Source organism: Amblyomma mixtum, chromosome 10 (assembly GCF_055824585.1).
Source record: "Amblyomma mixtum isolate Tamu chromosome 10, ASM5582458v1, whole genome shotgun sequence".
In the NCBI taxonomy this organism is placed as follows: Eukaryota; Metazoa; Arthropoda; class Arachnida; order Ixodida; family Ixodidae; genus Amblyomma; species Amblyomma mixtum.
Window position 1 is genome coordinate 49,198,340 of NC_143021.1, and position 24,907 is coordinate 49,223,246.

General features: G+C 49.8%; 1 long non-coding RNA gene across 1 annotated transcript; it reads right to left on the reverse strand.

Moving 5' to 3' along the window:
- Positions 1 to 14,262: 14,262 nt before the first annotated feature.
- Positions 14,263 to 14,814, reverse strand: LOC149325736 (uncharacterized). The gene is made up of 2 exons (XR_016286004.1): positions 14,782 to 14,814; positions 14,263 to 14,384 (listed from the first exon to the last, which is right to left on the reverse strand). It is a non-coding gene; the product is annotated as an uncharacterized LOC149325736 (long non-coding RNA).
- Between the last annotated feature and the right edge of the window lie 10,093 nt (positions 14,815 to 24,907).

The following is a 24,907-nucleotide window of genomic DNA, read 5'->3' on the forward strand; positions in this document are numbered from 1 at the left end:
ATGCCTACAAACCCGCGTGGAGGAACAACAAAAAAGATTGGTGGGGTTTAGCTTTGGTTAAATCTGGTAGGCTGCGTAAGCATCCATAGCGTTCCATTCGGGATTATCACCGGTTGTAGACGATTCGGTTTCGATAGAGGCGCGGTGCGCCCGTCTAGCAGCGTCTTGAGCGCGCCGCTTAGCAAGGCGCTGTTCGCGTTCTTCATCTGTCTCCGAAGCCCGTTGTCGTTTCCTCACTTCGTCAAGCCGACGTAGCCTCCCTTTCTGTTTATCAGGCGGCATAACGACGAAGCCGGCAAGCGTGCGAACGCATTTTATACCCCCCCCCCCAAACCGTTCTCCAGCCTCCTCCACACTCCGCAGCTGGCGAGAGCGCGGCGAGGGCAGCGCCTCCACTCGGCAGCGGCTGCAGCTGTAGTGCGCCGCGCCTCGCACCGCCCTTCAAGGTCAAACGTGCCTCGCGGCCGCCCCGACGCGAAGGGCTGAAACCTGTCGTAATATTGCTTACGCAATAAAACTGCGGAGGGAGCGTACGGCGACAGCTTTGAACCCTAGCCGTAAAAAATAGTAAAACTGAGTGAGTCGGTTCGCCCCCCACCCCCGCCGTGATCCCGTCACGAGACGCTCTTCGTGCGCGCTCCCTTCTCAGTTTTTTTCTTCTATGCAAGCCCCCAAAACAAGGTTTTAATTACTTGGGCAGTAGAGCCTTTCCCTCTCTCGCCCACTTGACCGCTCTGCACACACACCGCTTATCCTTCGTGCATCTTCCCACGCCTTGACTCCAATGAACGACATGAGTTTGGCAGCGGAGAAAAGACACTAACACACAGAACACAAACACACATGGAGAAAAGCAATCGGGCGGTTGCCGGCTCCGCGCTTCGCCGCGTGTTTCGAACAAAACCGACTTCCGCCCCTCCGGTCGTGAAACGACGGGGAGGCCTAAAAAAATGAAAAGCTGGCTCGCTAACTGGGGTTGACAAACAGATGTATGAAAGGATGCGCTCACTAACAAGTTTAGGTGGTCGAGACGATCGCGCCTCTCGATCGTTCAGTGTGTGGAGAAAATGCAACGACGCTGTTTCGTCATTGGATGCGCACGCAGCGACTGGAGTCGAACCACGACCCGGCACAGATTTCCAGGAGATTATGAGTTGAGTCATGACTGGCTCAAACGCATCGGCCTTCCTGACACAACGGTAAAGAATGTGGTGGTTTCCGGAAGACACTTCGTTCCGGGCGACTACGTCCACGACCCAAGCAACTGGGGAGAGGAAGGACAGAGAAAAAAATAACGCGACGAAACACCGCGAGGAGACCCAAAGAGAAAAAAATGAGGGCTTTGGGAGACCCGCCGCTCCACACCCCCCCCCCCCCCCCCACCCGCCACCCCTAAAATTGACCGGGTAGTAAGCAAAAACCAAGAAAAGAATTCTATTCAAGGTGGGTTCTTGAGCTTGTGCAATTGCCCGTTCCCTGGGATGTAGATGGATTGGCGAGAGCTGCTAACGCAGGACGGTTGTAGGCCTTTTCCTTAATGTTCTCTGTGTGTTTTTGTTTGCGGAAAGCACTCCGTAGCTCTGCTAGTTGTCCTTGTACCTGATGCATTGTCTGTTGCATCATTTGTTGCACCATTTGTTGCATCATCTGTTGTATTTCAGCTTTGAAGTTTGAGCGTTCCTCATCGCTCATCTGCAACGAGGAGTTCGTTTGTGTAGCGTTCGACAGCGGGTGGCAGTTGGATTTTAGGTCTTGAACTATCTTTGTGAGTTCCGCAATTTGGCGTTCCAACTCATTCTGTTTAACGCGAGCAAGTTCTAGTTCGCGCTTAAGTGCTGCTTTCTCTGCGTCTCCATGTTCAAGGTCACGGTTGTTTGCGTTGTTTGTATTGGTGTTGAGTTTGTTACCAGTCCCACCCGAATGTGGAGCAAACCCGGGAGCATCGGCTCTCCAGCTCACCTTGTTGCTGCTTTTCTGGGCGGACCCGGTGTCTTCGTTCTTCCGGTGCTGGTTCCCGGCATTCGTCCCCGCAGGGGGGGAAACGAATGGGACCGCGAGCGATGCCGTGATGAGCGGGATCCCGAGCGGCTCCGTGATGTCTCTCCCTCCGAGCTGAACCACCGCGGCCGTCTGCTGCGGTCACCGCGGCTGCGGCGTCTGCTGTCGCGTCCGCCGCTGTTGCTGGCGTTTTCACCTGTAGCGTTGCTGAGGGCGGTCTTGGTTTGCTGCCTTCTGACTTTCTTGAGTCGTTCGCGGCAGTCCTTCGACCCGGTAGGGTGGGCCTCACCACAAATTACGCACTTTGGAGTGCAGGAATGTCCAGTCGGCGGGTTTTGCGTTCCGCACTGGCTACACGCGCGCACATTAGGTGTGGGGCACACGTCGGAGCGGTGGCCTTGCTGGAAACACACATAACACACTTGTCTCGTGGGGCGGTACGGGTAGCATGCCGTCTCGCCCCCGTAGTAGATAACATATTTTGGGACAATGGGACCGTCAAAGGTGATGACGGCCGTCTTGGTTTTTCCTAACATCCGGGCGCTGAGTATGGTGACTCCTTGGGACTCCTTGCACAAGCTCAAGAACCTAAATCATGGCTAACACGAACCACACCAAACAAGACATCTTAGACATATGGCAATGGAACTGCAGAGGCTATCGCAAGAAACAAGGCCTCATCAAACAATTCATTCAGACGCAGCTAACACCACCTGACGTTATCGCACTTCAAGAAACGGGCGCGACACCCACTCTCACGGGATACACATGCTACGACAGCCACATGACGGGAAAGACAGCCATCTTAGTGAGCAAGGCAGTCATAGCCATCAATCACGACAGCATACCCGACACTGACATTGAGCATGTGATTGTAGAGGTCGTACCGAAAAAGAAAAGGAAAGGGGGAAGTGTATTCATCGTCAACGTGTACAGCCCCCCGAAGCAAAGAAAAGCAAAATTTTTTGAACTTTTTCACGGTGTCCACAGACTAGCGAAAAACAACACGTTAATCATCTTGGGGGATTTCAACGCCATGGACAAGAGCTGGGGGTACCAAAAGGCCACCATTAAAGGCAAAACGCTTGCCGAGGTTGCAGATAACTTCAACTGCAACCTACTCACGGACCCAGCAACCCCTACCAGAATTGGAAATAGCGTCAGCATCGACACCTGCCCCGACCTCACATTCGTAAGAGGACTCGGACAAACACAATGGGAGAACCTATTGGAAAATTTAGGCAGCGACCACTACATACTCAAGACGCAAGTAACCTCAGACAGGCTGAGACGCCAGTTGGGCGCGGCAAAAATAACGGACTGGAATGCGTTCCGCGAAGCATGCGACAGCAACCTTACCGAGAATGGCATACAGTCGTTAGAGGAATGGGGAAGCATGCTAAGGGATACGCAAGACAAGTACACCAAAACCATAAACCGAACAGCGGAAACACCCGAGGTGTACGGTCGGCTGCTCAAGCTTTGGGATGCTAGGCGCAGTCTCACCAGGAGATGGAAAAAACAAAAACATAACAGGAAACTCAAGCTTAAAATCGCCGAAATTACAGCGAAAGCAGAGGAATACGCCACACAGCTGGCAAAACAAAATTGGCAACAATTCAGCGATTCCCTTAGTGGGACGCTAAGCACGACACGGACTTGGCGTATCCTTAGAGCGCTCCTCGATCCGACTAAGACAAAAGCTGAAAACAATAAATCCATATACCGGTTCATTCACCAGTTCGAGGGCACTGACTCGGAACTCCTCGACAGATTGCGCGCCAAATGCTTTGGCAGCACGAACCCGCCGACCTATACAGGGGAGTACCGGGGAGACGATAACGCTAATCTGGACAGACCCATCACACGAGAAGAGGTCTACGCGGCCATGCGAAACACCACCAGAAATACGGCCGCGGGAGCGGATAAAATAAACAACGCACTCATCCGCAACCTCAGCGATGCGCTGGTCGCTGAACTGACAGACTTCCTAAACAAACATTGGGAAGCTGAAACTGTCCCCGAGGAGTGGAAACATGCTGAAGTGGTGATGATACCCAAGCCAGGCAAGAAACTGCAGATAGAAAACCTCAGGCCGATCTCGCTTACGTCATGCCTGGGAAAACTATACGAGCGAGTGGTAACGCAGAGACTTCAAAACTACATGGAAGACAACGAACTGATCCCTCACAGCATGTTCGGCTTTAGAGCAAAATTATCAGCTCAAGACGTACTCCTCCAATTATATGAAGGTGTACTTCGGAACGTTCCTCGGGACGGAGAAAACGTGATAATGGCCCTAGACATCAAAGGGGCTTTTGACAATGTGAGCCACGAAGCAATCCTTACGGGCCTGGACAACCTGAACTGCGGGCGCAGGATTCACAGCTTCGTCAAAGCATTTCTATCCAACAGAACTGCAACCATCGGTATAGGAGAACTTCGGTCCGCGAAGTTTCGAACGCCTAACAAGGGAACACCTCAAGGGTCGGTCATTTCACCCACGCTATTCAACGTGGCCATGATCGGACTGGCCAAGCAACTAAAAGAAATTGACGATATCCACCATGCCATTTATGCCGACGACATCACAATATGGACTAACACTGGCTCACTCGGCGAGAAAGAGGATAGGCTACAAGAAGCGGCCACCTGCGTTGAAAACTATGTCAAAGCAAGAGGGCTAGCATGCTCGACCGAAAAATCTGAGCTCTTACGGGTTTGAAGAGGAAAACGGAACCGAACAGTCCCTACCAGTAAAGAACTTCGACTACAAGTTTACCTCGAAGGAGAACCAATACCAGAGAAGACACTCATACGGGTACTAGGGATGTGGATACAGTCAAATCAACGCTGTACTCACACCCTTGCGCTATTAAAGGCATCTACACTTCAAGTGGCCCGCATGATTACGCGCATCTCACACAGACGTCATGGCATGCGCGAAGAAGACACACTCAAGCTGGTCAGGAGCCTAGTGGTCAGCCGGGCGACATACAGTCTCCCGTACTACAATCATATCAAAAGTGAAATACAACAGGCGGACGCGATTTTACGCAAAGCGTATAAAACCGCGCTTCGGCTACCCCATAACACCTCAACTGAAAAGCTCTTAGCCTTGGGACTGCACAACACGTTCGAGGAATTACGGGAAGCGCAGCATGTTGCCCAAATGCGCAGACTACAGCAGACCTCCACAGGCAGAGTTCTTTTAAAGAAACTGGGCTACACCGAACAAATTCGAGAAATATTGTGAACTAAAACGATCCCCGATGAGTACCGCAGCACGCTCAGGGTGGCACCAATACCAAGAAACATGGACCCGAACCTCCACAAAGACCGAAGAGAGGCAAGGGCCGACCGCTTACAGAAAACACACGCATCCCAGGATACAACAGTGTATGTCGACGCTGCCACATATGCCATGACTAGGGGACAAGGCACCAACAACGCAGTGGCAACTGTAGTCAACTCGGAATTACACGAGATTACCAGCGCCTCCCTGCAAGACTGCACGATAGCTGAGGCTGAAGAAGCGGCCGTCGCTCTAGCGGCAGCGGAGGGCTATCGGACTGGGCGGTCACTGACAATTCTTACTGATTCACAAGCAGCCTGCCGCAACTATCTTTGCGGCAGAGTAGGTCACGGAGCGCTCCGCATACTTCGCTCTGTAGACTGCAAGACGCAACAAACACATGCAAAACCACACAAGCCGATCAAACATAAGATCATCTGGGTACCGGGGCACACGGGGGTGGCAGGAAACCAAGAGGCAGACAGGATAGCTCGAGGATATACTAACTACCGAGCATCCAACGTCAACGACCTTGAGGAATCCCTGCCAGTACCTCAGGAATACTCGGCCAACAACTACAAAGGCAGCAGGATGCGGTACCCACCGCCGCACAAATCTTTAAACAAAGAAGAGGCTGTCACATGGAGACAACTGCAAACGGGGTCATATCCAAATCTAAACACACTAAGTAAAATTCACCCCACACTTTACGCACACAATTGTCCGTGGTGCCATGAAAAACCTACACTGTATCACATCACATGGGCATGTCAGAAAGTCGACATCGTCCCAGTTATACAAAACCCCAGTGTGGAGCAATGGGAGGGTCTGCTCTCCAGCGACTGCCGCGATGACCAGATCGGTTTGATACGGCGAGCTCAGCTGACGGCAGCATCCAGCGGAGCCCTGGAATAGGGGCAACCGACCGTTGCGGATGGACTCATCTGACCACATAAAAAAGAGCACTTGTGCTAGAGCCAAATAAAGTTATCCTATCTATCCTATCTATCTATTCAAGGTGGGGCCATGGCGTAGACTTGTTACACACTCCACGAGACACCACGCCTCCGGCTAACATCGGAGGAGGAAGGGTGATTTTGCCTTGCCGAGCCTAATAGACGAGGCGCGGGAGAGAAAAATCTCGAGGAGGGAGCGGAAGGAAAGGAGGCTCGCTCCAAGAGAGGTAGAGAGTGTTTTCGACCAGAGGGTGGTCAGGGGCCCTTTAAAGAGCGACTCTCGGATCGCCTACTATTTCACAGGCTACGTTGCTCGAAAGATGTTGAAGAAAACGAAGTGTGATGACTGCTCAAGGGCATTGCTTCTGCCAGCCAGCACAGAACTTCCAGAGGAAGCCTGCTTGACACAGGAGGTCGACAGAGGCGGGCTGCTGTGCCCGTCTTCAGAACTTCAGGAACTGATTGCAAAGCTGGAGGACTCATTTACGCATTGCTTTAGTTTTAACAGGCTAATAAAGGCAGACAGCACGGTGGACGAGCTTGGCTAGAAACAGGCTGAATGGGTGGCTGTGGCGAACACAACAAGGAGGTAACGAACACACATAAAATTCTATGCTATCACAAGACTTCATTTTATAGTTGAAGCTGAGAACAAATCAAGGATAGGGAAGAGGGAAAAATGCACCACCTCAAGCTGAGGCGTGTTACGTGAGGAATATGCTGTTGCATTTTCTCAATGCACATTGTTCATTCATTGTATTACTTTGTGCTTTTGTCATCGACTGTTTTCACAATTTTTCCTCATGTTAGCTTTGAGACTATTCTGCTGCGCCTTTAAATGGTCTACGTTTGCTGTTTGTTTATCCTGAACTATACTTTCATCTTTTTACTCTATAAATAAGACGTGCTATAGTTCTGAAATAAAATCTGTGTTGCACTGCCACATTCCCTGCATACCTTGCTCTTTCAGCTTGAAAGCGAGGGGACCGCACGCAGTTTGTCCTCGACAATCATTGCAACATTCTTAGCGTTTTATTTTTTAACACGGAAAAGGGTGACAATCAGATCCAAGGAAAAATTAAGTCCGACGTTAATGTCCTCTTTAAGATTATTCCTGCACTTCAGTTATCTGGGTTTGGGCCACGGGCCTTATTAATTAATGAGACCTAAAATTGAATCTAAACGTCTTACTGCTAGAGCATTCGAAAACATCTTCCTTTGCACGTTTTGCTGAACGCACCTCATGGCGCAATCAGCTGGGGTGATGAATGTTTCGCAGCTCATGGTATGCAAAAGCATCATAATGTGTCATGTATTCGACGTAAATAAAACAAGGAAAACGGAAGCGAAGGGATCGTACGGTAACAGCCGCAAAGCGCGAGGCACCGCGCTGCGCGTACCGCGGGAAGCGATCTAAGCGCCGACAGCAGCGCCGCCGCTCCTGGCATGATTGCTTGCAGCACTCGGAAGCGGCCGATATTCCTACCTCCCAGTCTAGCCACCATAGTATAGTACTCAGAGTTTCTTACTATTACCTAGAGGGAAAGCTGGCAGCCCGTCTATGGGAGTTTGCATGGCGACCCCTCGAGACCACTTCAGCCACCATGGGCGCTCAAAGCATCATGGGGCGGTGAGCTACTTGTTGCGGAACTGCAACTTTTGGCCAAAAAATAATAAAAAAAATAAAGCTGTTTGATAACTACAAACGTCCTAACATTTAATATCTGGTCTAATGATTGCAACAAACGAGCAGAAAAGCATTTAAGTGCAAAGTTTGCCCAAAATAAGAGACGACTCGCTCTCCTATTGGCCAAGTAAAGAACTCTATAAAAACTAGCATTTCGTAATTAACAGGCGCTTTTTTAAAAGTAAATATGTTTTCAAAAAAATTTTTTTTGCTTAAACACTATAAGAGGTTTTTAATGGCATTTCAGAAAAGTGAAACCTTTTATTGGCATCGTGTGTCGTTGCGTTTTCACTACTATGGGTTTTGCACACTGCGTTCGCGCGAAAGTCGTCTGCGCGCACACGAACAGTGTTTTCGGAATGAAACGTCTTAGTAGTGCCACTCCGTGTTCCCGAAAAATTATGACTGTGCCGCAACAAGTAGCTCACCGCCCCATGATGCTTTGAGCGTCCATGGTGGCTGAAGTGCAGCGCCGCCAGCTTTCCCTCCAGGTAATAGTAAGAAACTCTATGATAGTACTATCGAGAGCAAGCCGCATGGAGGAAGGAAAATTTAGAGGACAGACCGTCACGTGACATTTTGTGAAGCCGGCATGGAGGAATGGAAGCCGGAAACAAGCTCGGCGCCATCTTGTCCGGGGTGACGTCATGCTGACGTATCATCTCCGCGCCGATTGCGCGCGCGTTTCAAAGCCAACGAAGGAGCGTGCTACCGCATGGGCACACTCCCCCGCAGGTTTGCATGTATGGGGTAGAAGTTTTGACAAATGCCATTTGTTTGCAGTTGACGACTTAGTTGTACAGCAGAAGCTTTTGTGTTGTTGTATATGATGCGAAAATATTGTAAATAGGCACGTTTTTTTCGTATGAGTTGTTTTGGGGCCATTTGGGGGCAGTAGCGGAGGGGATGTTGAAAAAGTTGAAACTTTCTGCCGCTGTCGACCACAGTACCAGCAGAAGAAATGTGTCTGTGATACCCTACATTCATGTTGTATCGCATAATTTGAAAAGAATAGGTAAGAGAGCCGGAGTAGATGTTGTGTTTTCAGCTCCTGTGAAACTGAGAAGTCTGTGCGCGCGTGTAAATGACCCCAAAAAGTCAAATGAAGGTGAATCCGTCTGCACAAAAAAGCATGAGGTAAAATTTGTGAAGTGCGTAGAGAATCCGGTTTATTCGATCCCTTTGAGTTGTGGTGGTTCATATGTTGGACAAACTGGTCGTTGTTTGAACGATAGGCTGAGGGAGCACAAAAATTATGTCAAGAATGCTGCCCGCCACATCGGTGTTCACTGTCGTGATTGTTCGTGCCAGCCTCTGTATGACAAAAGCAGAATTGTTGATAGACACAAAGATCAGCTGACTAGAGAAGTTATCGAAGCGTCTAAAATCTTGAAGCTGGGTCAGAGGTGTGTAATTAAGCACCCCTTCTGTCGCTATCTTGCAGAAAGAACATGAATTTTTGCACACGTGTTAGCCTTGTGTTATCAAATATGTGCCTGGTCGGAGGGATATCTCACGGTTCTGTGTATTTTTCTGTTTTTCAGTGTCCCTGGCGCCTTTATAAGCATGGCTTACTGAATAAACATTCTGTTGTTAGTCAGGGCTGTGTATCGTCCTTTCTTGTCCTATGGCCTTGTGCCGTTCCGCTGTTTCGCAAGAAATTGTATCTTTCGACGAGTCTTTGATGTGGTCCAAAGGTGAGCCGAGTCTAGCTTGGCAGTAGCGTAATCGGCGGCAGAGCACACGTGATAAGCAAAAACTGGTGGTGCGAGCAACGACATGGAGCAGGCGAAAAAACCCTTTTAAGCTGCGACTATAGATAATACGTACCCTACCGCCAGCTGTCAAAACGATGCTTTCGGTTGATGCTGGTACGACCCCGCGCAAAGAGCAACCGGTGCGTGAGCCTGACGCTATTCGCAGATTCAGATCTTCACTACACGGACGCAACGAAGCGAGCCAGCTTTGTATCTTTGGGCGAGTCTCTGATGTGGTCCAAAGATGAGCCGAGTCTAGCTTGGCAGTAGCGTAATCGGCGGCAGAGCACACGTGATAAGCAAAAACTTGTGGTGCGAGCACCGACATGGAGCAGGCGAAAAAACCCTTTTAAGCTGCGACTATAGATAATACGTACCCTACCGCCAGCTGTCAAAACGATGCTTTCGGTTGATGCTGGTACGACCCTGCGCAAAGAGCAACCGGTGCGTGAGCCTGACGCTATTCGCAGATTCAGATCTTCACTACACGGACGCAACGAAGCGAGCCAGCTTTGTATCTTTGGACGAGTCTCTGATGTGGTCCAAAGGTGAGCCGAGTCTAGCTTGGCAGTAGCGTAATCGGCGGCAGAGCACACGTGATAAGCAAAAACTGGTGGTGCGAGCAACGACATGGAGCAGGCGAAAAAACCCTTTTAAGCTGTGACTATAGATAATACGTACCCTACCGCCAGCTGTCAAAACGATGCTTTCGGTTGATGCTGGTACGACCCTGCGCAAAGAGCAACCGGTGCGTGAGCCTGACGCTATTCGCAGATTCAGATCTTCACTACACAGACGCAACGAAGCGAGCCAGCTTTGTATCTTTGGACGAGTCTCTGATGTGGTCCAAAGGTGAGCCGAGTCTAGCTTGGCAGTAGCGTAATCGGCGGCAGAGCACACGTGATAAGCAAAAACTGGTGGTGCGAGCAACGACATGGAGCAGGCGAAAAAACCCTTTTAAGCTGTGACTATAGATAATACGTACCCTACCGCCAGCTGTCAAAACGATGCTTTCGGTTGATGCTGGTACGACCCTGCGCAAAGAGCAACCGGTGCGTGAGCCTGACGCTATTCGCAGATTCAGATCTTCACTACACGGACGCAACGAAGCGAGCCAGCTTTGTATCTTTGGACGAGTCTCTGATGTGGTCCAAAGGTGAGCCGAGTCTAGCTTGGCAGTAGCGTAATCGGCGGCAGAGCACACGTGATAAGCAAAAACTGGTGGTGCGAGCAACGACATGGAGCAGGCGAAAAAACCCTTTTAAGCTGTGACTATAGATAATACGTACCCTACCGCCAGCTGTCAAAACGATGCTTTCGGTTGATGCTGGTACGACCCTGCGCAAAGAGCAACCGGTGCGTGAGCCTGACGCTATTCGCAGATTCAGATCTTCACTACACAGACGCAACGAAGCGAGCCAGCTTTGTATCTTTGGACGAGTCTCTGATGTGGTCCAAAGGTGAGCCGAGTCTAGCTTGGCAGTAGCGTAATCGGCGGCAGAGCACACGTGATAAGCAAAAACTGGTGGTGCGAGCAACGACATGGAGCAGGCGAAAAAACCCTTTTAAGCTGTGACTATAGATAATACGTACCCTACCGCCAGCTGTCAAAACGATGCTTTCGGTTGATGCTGGTACGACCCTGCGCAAAGAGCAACCGGTGCGTGAGCCTGACGCTATTCGCAGATTCAGATCTTCACTACACGGACGCAACGAAGCGAGCCAGCTTTGTATCTTTGGACGAGTCTCTGATGTGGTCCAAAGGTGAGCCGAGTCTAGCTTGGCAGTAGCGTAATCGGCGGCAGAGCACACGTGATAAGCAAAAACTGGTGGTGCGAGCAACGACATGGAGCAGGCGAAAAAACCCTTTTAAGCTGTGACTATAGATAATACGTACCCTACCGCCAGCTGTCAAAACGATGCTTTCGGTTGATGCTGGTACGACCCTGCGCAAAGAGCAACCGGTGCGTGAGCCTGACGCTATTCGCAGATTCAGATCTTCACTACACAGACGCAACGAAGCGAGCCAGCTTTGTATCTTTGGACGAGTCTCTGATGTGGTCCAAAGGTGAGCCGAGTCTAGCTTGGCAGTAGCGTAATCGGCGGCAGAGCACACGTGATAAGCAAAAACTGGTGGTGCGAGCAACGACATGGAGCAGGCGAAAAAACCCTTTTAAGCTGTGACTATAGATAATACGTACCCTACCGCCAGCTGTCAAAACGATGCTTTCGGTTGATGCTGGTACGACCCTGCGCAAAGAGCAACCGGTGCGTGAGCCTGACGCTATTCGCAGATTCAGATCTTCACTACACGGACGCAACGAAGCGAGCCAACTTTGTATCTTTCGGCGAGTCTTTGATGTGGTTGAAAGGTGAGCCGAGTCCAGCTCGGGATTACCGCAATCGATGGGAGAGCACACGTGACAAGCAAAAACCTGTGGTGCGACAACCGACATGGAGCAGGCGAAAAAAACCCTCAGAGAGCTATGGCTGTATATAATGCGTACCTTACTGCCAGCTGTCAAGACGATGCTTTCGGTTGATGCTGGTAGGACCCTGGGCAAAGAGCAACCGGTGCGTGAGCCCGACGCTATTCGCAGATTGAGATCTTCACTACGGGGACGCAGTGAAGCGGGCCGGCTTTGTTTCTTTCGGCGAGTCTTTGATGTGGGGGAAAGGTGAGTCGAGTGGAGTCGTGCTTGGCAGTGCCGTAATCTGCGGTGGAGCAAAGGTGATAGGCAAAAACGTGCGTTGCGACCACCGACGTGGAGCAGCTAGGCGAAAAATCGTTTAGACTATAGATAATGCATGCCCTACTGCCAGCTGCGAAAACTATGCTTTCGGTTGATGCTGGAATGAATCCGCGCAAGAAGCAGCCGTGGCGTGAGCCCGATGCTATTCGCAGATTCAGATCCACACTTCACAGACGCAATGAAGCGGGCCAGCTTTGTATCTTTCAGCAAATCTTTGATGTGGGCGAAAGGTGAGCCGAGTCCAGCTTGACAGTGCCGTAATCAGCGTTTTAACCTTTTGCATAAATATTTCCATTCCTTGCCTGTTGATAACCCGTACATAAAAAGAGCCCATCGCTATCCCGCTTTCGCCATCGAAATAAAGTGTATCCCCCACAAGCCCATACTGTGACTTTTCAGCAATCATTTTTCCTACGCACAGCACGAGTCTGGAATGACGTGCCTACCGAAGTTGCCACTATCATCAAACCACAAGCATTCAAACGGCTGATTGAAAACCTCTCATCCTAATTTATCTTTTTGTGCCATAACCACCCAATCCTTCATGTAATGTCTTGACCTGAGACCTCTGAGGAACTAAATGAATGAATTGCAAAGGGTTTTTCGGGCACGAAGCACAGCGCAATGCACAAAGCACAGAACGGCTTTCGCTGACAGTCAGCTGCTGCTGCAGCACCAAAACGAAGCACGCGCTCACCGAGAGCGGTCCCGCTGTCGCGCGGGCTCTTCTTCGTCGTTACAATGGCCCCGGCGAAGGAGGAGCCATCCTGGCGACCCAAGGCGTGGTGCACATCACGGATTCGTGGCAAGCCGTCAGACGGCTGATGTGAACGGTTTCGCGGCCACGGCGGCGGTGGTCAGAGTAGGGTGTTCACGGTTCCACAACGTAGTTCACGGGGGAACTCTGAAGGACAACAGGTAAGGGCCGCGATTTTTGGCGAGGAACTTGAACGACAGGCCAGGAGGGCCAGAAGGGAGCCAGAACCAAACATGGGAGCCGGAAGGTAGGCGGATAAAGTGTTGACTAGAATCACGGCGTTCTTTCTGTCGATGTTGATCGTGGCACGTGAGGGATTGGGCTAGTTTGCGGCATTCTTCGGCATACTGGGCGATTTCAGGAGCAGGCGAGCAGACAGAGGCATCAGGATGGTACGTGAGAATTGTGTTAAGCACTATTTCGTAAAGGGCGAAAACCCAGTAGTAGACAGGACGGTGGTATTAGAGGAGTATGTGACAAATGGGAGTACGAGGTTCCACTTAGAGTGGTCGGGAGTGACATACGTCGTGAGCATGTCACCGACCCAGTAAACCATAAAACGTACCATAGACATCAGCAAGATATTTACGCTGGACATTAGACACCTCCATTAGACATCCATATTAGTACCGTTTACGAAAAATCTACGTACCTACAACATGAAAATTGGGGTCCGGTTCACGTTGTAGGTACGTACTGCAGACATCACGCTCTACATTTATCAGATATTTGTGAACATGTAAGTACGCCCAGTCTACGTAGCCTAGACGTCTATATAATGAGAATATGACTATACATAGATCAATATCCAGGTGAAAATTTCTAACTGGTTCCAGTCCTACTGTTTTAAGAGACACATTTCCAGACTGGAACCAGCTGCAATACGAGATACAGCTGACACCTGTTACAATTCGAGATGGAACGAAGACCTACTGCATCCCAGCCACAGACTTCCCTATGGAGTCGTCGGGACGTCCAAGCACTCCAGCTAGCTCAAATACAGTTGAGTAAGCGAGTACATGGCCATCATGGGAGCCCAAAACACTGCAGATGACTTCCTAGTGCGTCAGTATTTTATTGCGCTCGGCGCTTTCACTGAATCTTCTCGTTGAGCATAATCGTCAGGTTAACAGCTGCAGTGGCATCAATACTCTTCTGCCGAGCCCAATAAGCCAGGGTTGCTGCAAAAGAAAGCATAATTGTTCACTTTTACAGGCGACAAGAGAATGGCACAGCAACCACAACAAACAAACCCAGTAATTTACGCCACTTTTACCGACGCAAGTCTATGAAGCGTGAAAGGTTGCCCTTGCAGCACTAAAAGGCAGTCGTGCTGAGCGGAGTGTGCTTGCACACGCACTTCGGCACACCATCCGAACGCATTCCCACATTTCGGTAGTAGAGGCCAGTTGCATACATCACCAGCCTTTGTTTCAATACACAGCGAGTTTGGCAAAACAGCCAAACGAGTGAGCGTAAAAATATAACGTGCCGATAAATGCGTTAGAATTTCTTCATTACGAACGCAAAAATAGCATAATATACACTTCAATGAGTAAACTGAGACTGAGTACGCACCAAGAAAGGTCACGATCCCAGCCGGTGAAAACGACTTGTGGTCCTAATTCGTACTGACGGGTCCACTTCGCCGAGTAGTAAAAGCAAGCAAACTGTCTTCCTTCAGCTCCATCAAGCAAAGAACGGTTGAACAATCTCGCCAGCAATAATAAGGGAATAATTAATTCTGTGTCGAGGTTCTTCAAACACAATGTTCCCACGGAACACGATTGAAATCGCACACGCGCTGCGCTCTACCACTGCCGCCATGGCTGAACCTAGCCTCGTGCGGATGTGCGAAACTGTCACATATTTTGTATCGTCTCTTTTTTGTACTTGGTAGCAGGCTTGGTGTGGCATGAAAAATAAGTTAATTATTTTTAAATTGTAGCATATTACTTTTTTCACAGCTGCAATCGCCATGCGCAGTTTGCGCTATTATTGATAAAATACGATACGAACTACAACGCGATGGCGGCTTAGACAATTCACCGCACTTTCCCCGCCGCCGCCTGTCCGCAGCATAGAACAGGCATATGGGCAGCGCATGTAGCATGAAGACAAGATGACCAATTATCATTAGGGTAACGGGCTGGATTCAGAGAGAATGCAAGCACAGCAGAGAGGATCAGGACAGGTGGGCAGATGAGGTTCGGAAGTTTGCTGGGATAAGGGGGCCGCCGCTGGCACAGGGTTAACGGAGAAATTTTTGGCCGGCAGTGGACATGATTACAGTGTTGACATGATGATAAAAAGCGGGACTCAAGAAGTTTATTCTCAAGAAATATGAGGTCACACATTCAGCAACACAAATGCCTAAGCTTTCCTCAGCTCAACATTCCAATAGTTATCATTGCTAGCGCGATTAGCAGATTTAAGACATTTTTGAAAAAAAAAAAATAACTCCCAAAAATTGAACTGAACCAATTCTTGAATTTTAAATAGTTGGATAAGTTGAATAAAACATGCTTAATCAGAAAAAATGGTTATTATATAGTCCTGGCTGCTAAATAACAAACAAGTTTTTTAGTGTGTCCTCACTTTTCAGTGTGGTTGAGATAGCTTGCAGGCTGTAGCACAAGGTATAAATTGAATGTAAGAATAGTAATGAAATAACAATGTGAATCCTGACCAAAGTGACTGGCATTTCAAACCAACTGCGTACAGTTGAGTCAGAAACTTGATGCGTGTGCATTCAGATTTGTCTTTACTACTTCCCGTATTTTTCTTCTTTCTAGGCAAGATAATGTTGCCGTGAAGCGAGCACGAAAAAACACAAAAACACAGGCAGCGCTGGTCATGCCTCCAATTTGTAGTCAACAGCGATTTCAAACTTTAAATGCAGTAAGGCAACACGAAATATCGAACGATTGAAAAATATGGAATTCTTAAATTATATATCTCGCTTACATACCCAGGACGTGACAAGTAATATCTACGAGGAGTCTAGGTTAAGGCAGATATGATGTCGTGGGTACGTCTGCAGCTTTTCCACGAAAAAAGGTTGGTAGATAAGACGTCTGAGAGATTTTGGTTTGGTACATAGACGTTCAGACTTAATCTGGACATCTATGGGAGGTTTGTGGTTTGCTAGGGAGCGTCCGGTTAAACCTCCCGGTCAGCCCGTTCGTCTGAGGATGGTACGCCGTGCTTGCTCTGTGAACTACGCGGCATTCTTGTAGGAGCGCCTGGACAACATCTGATAAAAATACGCGGCCACGGTCGCTAAGAAGCTCGCGGGGAGCACCGTGGCGAAGAACGAGATGGCGAAGAATGAAGAGAGCTACGTCCCTGGCTGTAGCCGCCGAAAGAGCAGACGTCTCGGCATAGCGCGTAAGATGGTCGACGGCGACGACAATCCAGCGGTGACCAGAAGTAGAAGGCGGCAGAGGCCTATATAAAGGTCGATGCCCACACGATCAAACGGACGGGCAGGCAAGGTAAAGTCTGCAGTGGTCCGGAAAGGTGCTGCGGTGGTGACTTGCGGCGTTGGCAGTCAAGACATGAGCGAATGTACTTTCGTAGAAAGGTGTCCATGCCGCGCCAGTAGTACCGGTGCCGAAGTCGCGTGTATGTTTTTAAGAGACTGGCATGAGCGTTCTGGGGTTCGGCATGAAAAGATGCGCAGACTTCAGCGCGTAAGTAGCGAGGTATGACAAGTAGCCGTCTTCGACCATCTGACATGTAATTCCGGCAATAAAGGAGACCGTCTTGAAGAGTGAAGTGGCGGGCTTGACGGCAAAGCGAGCGGGAGGGCGCTGGCGTAGTGCGGCCAGAAAGGAGGTGCACGAGAGCGATTATCCGGGCGTCTTTACGCTGCTCCAGAAGTATGTTTGAAGGGAGTAATGAAGAGAGCAGGGGGTCAGTGCTAGAGAGACTCCCATCGTCGGCAAGCAGCGGTGACCTGGAGAGGGCGTCAGAGTGCTTGCGTCGAGAACTGCAGATGACTCGAATGTCGTACTCCTTTAAGTCGCAGTGCCCAACAGCCAAGTCGTCCGGATGGATCCTTCAAGGATGATAGCCAGCATAGAGCGTGGTGGTCGGTGACTACGTCGAAGGGGCTGCCGTATAGAGGGATGGTCGAAATTCGTTTACTGCCCACAAAATGGCCACGCATTCTTTTTCGGGCATGGAGTAATTGATCTGGGCTTTTGACAGCGTGCGGCTGGCATGGGCAACAACAAATTCATGAAATCCAGGCTTTCGTTTTGCAAGCACAGCACTAATTTCAATGCCACCAGCATCCGTGTGGATCTCGGTTGGTGCGTTCGGGTCGTAATGGCGAAGTTTAGGCGGTGAAGTAAGGAGCCGGCGCAGTGTAGCGAAAGCATCAGCACATTTGGAGCATCATGACGACAATGAATTTGGGCTTGAGGTCCCGTCAAAGATGAAATAATGGTGGCGAAATTGCGGATGAAGCGCCGAAAATATGAGCATAGGCCATGAAACTGCGCAGTTCTTTGGGCGTGGATGGCCTCGGAAACTCGGCGACTGCACGAAGTTTTGCTGTATCGGGAAGGATGCCACATTTAGAGGCTACGTGACCAAGGATGGTAAGTTGGCTAGCTCCTAAATGGCATTTTTTCAATTTTAATTGCAGCCCTGCGGTGGTGAGGCCAGTCAGTAATTGGCGCAGACGAGTCAGATGTATCGAGAGGCTGGCCGAAAACACGACGACGCCGTCAAGGTAGCAGAGGCACGTCTTCCAGCGTAGGCCACGCAAGACATCATCCATCATTCCTTCGAATGTAGCAGGGACATTGCAAAGTCCAAATGGAATTACGTTAAACTCATATAAACCATCAGGCGTGACGAATGCTGTTTTTTCGCGGTCATCTTCGGCCATGGGCCACGCTGTGGAACTCACACGCGAGATGGTCGTTGGCGCAGAGGAGGATGGGTGCCAGTATCGATGGTATGTGTGACATCTGAAACATGGCTGAGTGGAGTTTGGCACGCATCGAAGGACAAACGAAATTCGCACAGAAGGGCGGCACGTCGAATGTAGGTCTCGATCGATAGCACTGTACAGCACATCAGAGGATGGCCGGTGTGACAGGGGAGCCGGGCGAGAGCATCGAGCGACGGTGTAGGAGTGGCCTCGACGTCGTCGACGACTGCTAGGAGTTCAGCCGATGCTACGCATCCAATGCATTCACCACGAAGTCAAAGGAGAGGGTAGATGATTTCTGACAGCATGGTTGTTGTTCCTGAGGCCACCGTGAGGACAGCGAAGGGAAGCGGCAGGTTCCTGCGGCGAACGAAAGGTTTTGAGGGAGTAAAGAGTACAGGTGTGTCGGGTGGGTCGGTTGGAAAGGCACACGACAGGGAGACTACAACGGACGAGGAAGCAGGAAGTTCGACATCGTGGGAAAGAAGAAGCTTATCCGGATACTCAGGGGTTTCGGCCGTGGAGTCGTCGGGGAGGACAGAGAGAGTGGCTTCAGCACGAACGCAGTCGATGACAGCGGAGTGTTCCGACAGAAAGTCCCACCCAGGAATGACATCATGCGAGCAGGAGGAGATAACTACTCGCGCAGTGCAAGCGGCGAGTGGTAGAACTTTCCTGATGCGGCGGCAAAATTTCGCGTCCATAACTGATACAGCTGCTCCGGTGGCTATCAGGGCACACGTCGCAACACCGTCTACGACCACATCAACGACGGTGACGGTGGACGTCAGAGGCCTTGTAAAGTTTGCCGAAGGCGCAGCTCTTGCCTCGGGAACTGCGCTCACTAGTTCTCCGCTTCGTTGGGGCTGACGCGGCGGCGCATCGGGAAGATGGAACGGCCCCGCGGAGAAGGGGAGCGGCGCGGCGTTGCAGACTGGCTGTCAGTTGTAAACGAAGATGGTGGCGGACTAGGGTGCGTGCGGTAAGGCTGCGTGTAAGATCCGTATGCTGATGGCGTCATAACATCAGTAGGCGCATAGGGCTGATTGCGGCAGTAGCGAGCGACATGTCCGGCAATGCCATAGGCAAAACAAATGGGCCTGTTGTCGCGAGTGCGCCATGGGCGGCCGTAGGGAAGGGGCGTCGGTGCCATGTGCGGCAACAATGGTGGTGCGGGAGCCCGATACGACCGAACAGGTCGCGGTGCCATTGGCGGCGGAGCTGCTGTGGCATCGCAGAAATTGCCGAGGAATGAGGAGCCGGGCGGGACAGGACGGCGGCGTAGGTAAGCGGGGCAGCCATTGCCTGCTGAGGGAAAGGTGGCACGGCATCCGCGATCTGCAGGGCGTCCACGATCTGTGCCTGGATGGTCTGCTGGAAGGCCGGAGGAAGTGCTAGTGATAGAGCTGGAGCCCCATGCACGAGCGCGAGTTGACGTGCGACTTCTTCACTGATGAACCGTTTTACCTCCTGCATGAATTAGGGCTCTCCTGCGACCACGGCATCAGCGGTTAGTACCTCGGCCTGTCGTATGGGGCGACGAGCGAGGACGCGTTGCTTGCAGGGCTCCTCGTAGCTCTGGCACAAGCTGAAGACGGAGGCAACGGTGTCCGGCTGCCTGGCAAGAAGCATTTGAAAGGCGTCCTCGTCTATGCCTTTCATAATGTGCCCGATCTTATCAGCCTCAGACATTTCAGAGTTGACGAGCTTGCACTGGTCCACGACGTTTTCCACGTAGCTGGTGAACGTCTCAGGCGGCTGCTGCGCCCGCTCACGCAAGCGCTGTTCAGCGCGGAGCTTGCGCACACCAGGACAGCCAAATACCTCAGTGAAATTCGTCTTGAAAGACAACCAGGTGGTGATGTCCGCTTCATGGTTGCGGAACCAGAGGTTGGCGACGTCAGCGAGGTAGAAGATGGCGTTATTGAGCTTCACTGTGTCATCCTAGCGGTTGTGTGTGCTTACCCTCTCGTGGGACGCCAACCAGTCCTCGACATCTTTGTCGCCGGTGCTGCTGAAGATGGCTTGGTCCCACTGCCGTGGCATGCCGGCGCAGATACAGATGCTGGCGGCGGCGGTGGCGGCAGTGCTGTGTCTCTCGGCATTTTGTAATGGTGCCATTTCTCAGCTCCAGGACGGGATCAGAGTCCACCTCCACCACTTGCAATGGGTTTTTCGCGCACAAAGCACAGAACGGCACAAAGCACAAAACGCAGAGCGGCGTTCACTGACTGTCAGCAGTTCCGGCAGCCCCAACCCGAAGCACGCGCTCACCGAGAGCAGTCCCGCTGCCGCGCGGGCACTTCGTCGTTACAGAATGAAGATAATACGTAGAGTGCAATCTGCGTGCTTTCTTTTTATCCCAGCAGGATGCGTGACTGCTGTGTGCCATCGTGCAGGTCGATCATCAATGCTATAGCGTCTCACTCCGCGAGATTCCCGGCGACGACGCGGTGCGTGCGCACTGGCTGAAAGTGATGGGACGCAAAGACTGGCCGCCCAACTATGCGCTCACTCGCTCCACCGTCTGCAGCAAGCATTTTCTTCCTGAAGACTTCCCCTAGATATTCTGGCCGAACATCTGCTGGAAGCGGGACACGGACTCGATGAGGATGGCGTACCAAGCAAAAAGGCTCGCAATGAAGAGCTCCAAACCACGTGTGACGAGCTGTCTCTTGATACTGCAAGAGAAACCCTTTGTAGTCCTGTCCCTTACATCCCACATCCCAGCATGTACCCAGCCCTTGTTTCCCCATCAGTACCAGCCTTACCCAACACCCCGCACGATTTTATGTCACTGGCTGAAAGAACATTTACAGAGCCAGGAAGGCTCAACGCTGTGCCCGTAGTTAAACCAGAAATGACCGGCACAGCAGATGTATCTCGACAACAGAACCCGGAACTTACGAGCCCGTGAAGGCTGGGACCAGAGTGAAACCATCCATTGGCCCGATTACATGCGTAGCTTGGGATAAAGGTCCGCTATGTTAATGCTCAAAGACAAGTAGATACCGGGGTTATCAAACTCCAGAAACTCAACCAGCACGTCCAGATCGCGAATAACGAATAGTGCGGCATGCACAGTGTGTTAAGACACTACGTTTTGCTGGGTAAGTTGGAAGTAATTCATATTGTGAACCAGCGCGAAACGGACAAGGGACCAAGGAAATAAGAAACGACACGGGCGCTGTCTAGCAACTGAAATTTTATTGAAAAACCACGTGAAATATAAAAGGTGCGAAACAAAAACAATAACCAAAAATCAGAACCACATCGAAGATTACACAGCGGATGTACGACAGTTATCGAGGAAGGCTATCTCGTTTCTCTGCAACGCCACGGATGGTTTCGCAACACTCGTCTCAGTGTTCCTAGCGATGCGGTAAGCTTCAAAGATCTCCCTGCCTACCTGATTGCTGCTGTAGTACTGGATCTCAGTATTATGCAAGTCAGGCAGGCAAAGGACGTCATCTTGGTCTTTGCAACCGCGGCAATGCTGCACTACCCAGTAAACCATAAAACGTACCATAGACATCAGCAAGATATTTACGCTGGACATTAGACACCTCCATTAGACATCCATATTAGTACCGTTTACGAAAAATCTACGTACCTACAACATGAAAATTGGGGTCCAGTTCACGTTGTAGGTACGTACTGCAGACATCACGCTCTACATTTATCAGATATTTGTGAACATGTAAGTACGCCCAGTCTACGTAGCCTAGACGTCTATATAAAGAGAATATGACTATACATAGATCAATATCCAGGTGAAAATTTCTAAATGGTTCCAGTCCTACTGTTTTAAGAGACACATTTCCAGACTGGAACCAGCTGCAATACGAGATGCAGCTGACACCTGTTACAATTCCAGATGGAATGGAGACCTACTGCAGCCCAGCCACAGACTTCCCTATGGAGTCGTCGGGACGTCCAAGCACTCCAGCTAGCTCAAATACAGTTGAGTAAGCGAGTACATGGCCATCATGGGAGCCCAAAACACTGCAGATGACTTCCTAGTGCGTCAGTATTTTATTGCGCTCCGCGCTTTCACTGAATCTTCTCGTTGAGCATAATCGTCAGGTTAACAGCTGCGGTGGTATCAATACTCTTCAGCCGAGCCCAATAGGCCAGGGTTGCTGCAAAAGAAACATAATTGTTCACTTTTACAGGTGACAAGAGAATGGCACAGCAACCACAACAAACCAACCCAGTAATTTACGCCACTTTTACCGACGCAAGTCTATGAAGCGTGAAAGGTTGCCCTTGCAGCACTAAAAGGCAGTCGTGCTGAGCGGAGTGTGCTTGCACACGCACTTCGGCACACCATCCGAACGCATGCCCACATTTCGGTAGTAGAGGCCAGTTGCATACATCACCAGCCTTTGTTTCAATACACAGCGAGTTTGGCAAAACAGCCAAACGAGTGAGCGTAAAAATATAACGTGCCGATAAATGCGTTAGAATTTCTTCATTACGAACGCAAAAATAGCATAAAATACACTTCAATGAGTAAACTGAGACTGAGTACGCACCAAGAAAGGTCACGATCCCAGCCGGTGAAAACGACTTGTAGTCCTAATTCGTACTGACGGGTCCACTTCGCCGAGTAGTAAAAGCAAGCAAACTGTCTTCCTTCAGCTCCATCAAGGAAAGAACGGTTGAACAATCTCGCCAGCAATAATAAGGGAATAATTAATTCTGTGTCGAGGTTCTTCAAACACAATGTTCCCACGGAACACGATTGAAATCGCACACGCGCTGCGCTCTACCACTGCCGCCATGGCTGAACCTAGCCTCGTGCGGATGTGCGAAACTGTCACATATTTTGTATCATCTCTTTTTTGTACTTGGTAGCAGGCTTGGTGTGGCATGAAAAATAAGTTAATTATTTTTAAATTGTAGCATATTACTTTTTTCACAGCTGCAATCGCCATGCGCAGTTTGCGCTATTATTGATAAAATACGATACGAACTACAACGCGATGGCGGCTTAGACAATTCACCGCACTTTCCCCGCCGCCGCCTGTCCGCAGCATAGAACAGGCATATGGGCAGCGCATGTAGCATGAAGGCAAGATGACCAATTATCATTAGGGTAACGGGCTGGATTCAGAGAGAATGCAAGCACAGCAGAGAGGATCAGGACAGGTGGGCAGATGAGGTTCGGAAGTTTGCTGGGATAAGGGGGCCGCCGCTGGCACAGGGTTAACGGAGAAATTTTTGGCCGGCAGTGGACATGATTACAGTGTTGACATGATGATAAAAAGCGGGACTCAAGAAGTTTATTCTCAAGAAATATGAGGTCACACATTCAGCAACACAAATGCCTAAGCTTTCCTCAGCTCAACATTCCAATAGTTATCATTGCTAGCGCGATTAGCAGATTTAAGACATTTTTGAAAAAAAAAAATAACTCCCAAAAATTGAACTGAACCAATTCTTGAATTTTAAATAGTTGGATAAGTTGAATAAAACATGCTTAATCAGAAAAAATGGTTATTATATAGTCCTGGCTGCTAAATAACAAACAAGTTTTTTAGTGTGTCCTCACTTTTCAGTGTGGTTGAGATAGCTTGCAGGCTGTAGCACAAGGTATAAATTGAATGTAAGAATAGTAATGAAATAACAATGTGAATCCTGACCAAAGTGACTGGCATTTCAAACCAACTGCGTACAGTTGAGTCAGAAACTTGATGCGTGTGCATTCAGATTTGTCTTTACTACTTCCCGTATTTTTCTTCTTTCTAGGCAAGATAATGTTGCCGTGAAGCGAGCACGAAAAAACACAAAAACACAGGCAGCGCTGGTCATGCCTCCAATTTGTAGTCAACAGCGATTTCAAACTTTAAATGCAGTAAGGCAACACGAAATATCGAACGATTGAAAAATATGGAATTCTTAAATTATATATCTCGCTTACATACCCAGGACGTGACAAGTAATATCTACGAGAAGTCTAGGTTAAGGCAGATATGATGTCGTGGGTACGTCTGCAGCTTTTCCACGAAAAAAGGTTGGTAGATTTTGGTTTGGTACATAGACGTTCAGACTTAATCTGGACATCTATGGGAGGTTTGTGGTTTGCTGGGCTAGGTTGGATGACGGGGACTTTTTGATGTCGAGCGAATTCTCGTTCTCTTTCATTTCATTTCATTTTATTACCTTAAAGGCCCCTTAAAAGGGGTGTTACATAAGGGGTGGCAAGAGTAAAAGCACAAATTCACAATGACAGGAAAATTTCTACGTTATCAGTGAAAAGACTTGGGCAAGTGATGATGGCTACGTTGTTCGGAAGGCCGTTCCAGTCTGCGGCTGCACGAGGAAAGAAGGAATTAGAAAAAGTGACGGTGCGTGATCGTGGACGGGCAACTTGTAGACGATGGCTGGTGCGGTGAGATATGCGTGCGGGTGGAAGAATATAAGGTGCCACGTGCATAGGGCTGTGGAAGAATTTGTGAAATAAAGACATGCTGGCAATGCGACGGCGGAGCGATAAGGGTGATAATCCGGATGCTGTTTTTAAGGACGAAACACTGATGTCATAAGAGTAGGATGAATGAATGAAACGAGCTGCGCGATTCTGAACAGATTCGAGGACATTGATGAGATATGCTTGATGAGGATTCCAGATGGGCGATGCAAATTCTAGTTTGGACCTGACTAATGACTTGTAAGCTAATAACTTGACATGATGGGGAGCATGATGAAGTTGGCGCTTTAGGAAACCTAATGTCTTGTTCGCTGACGATA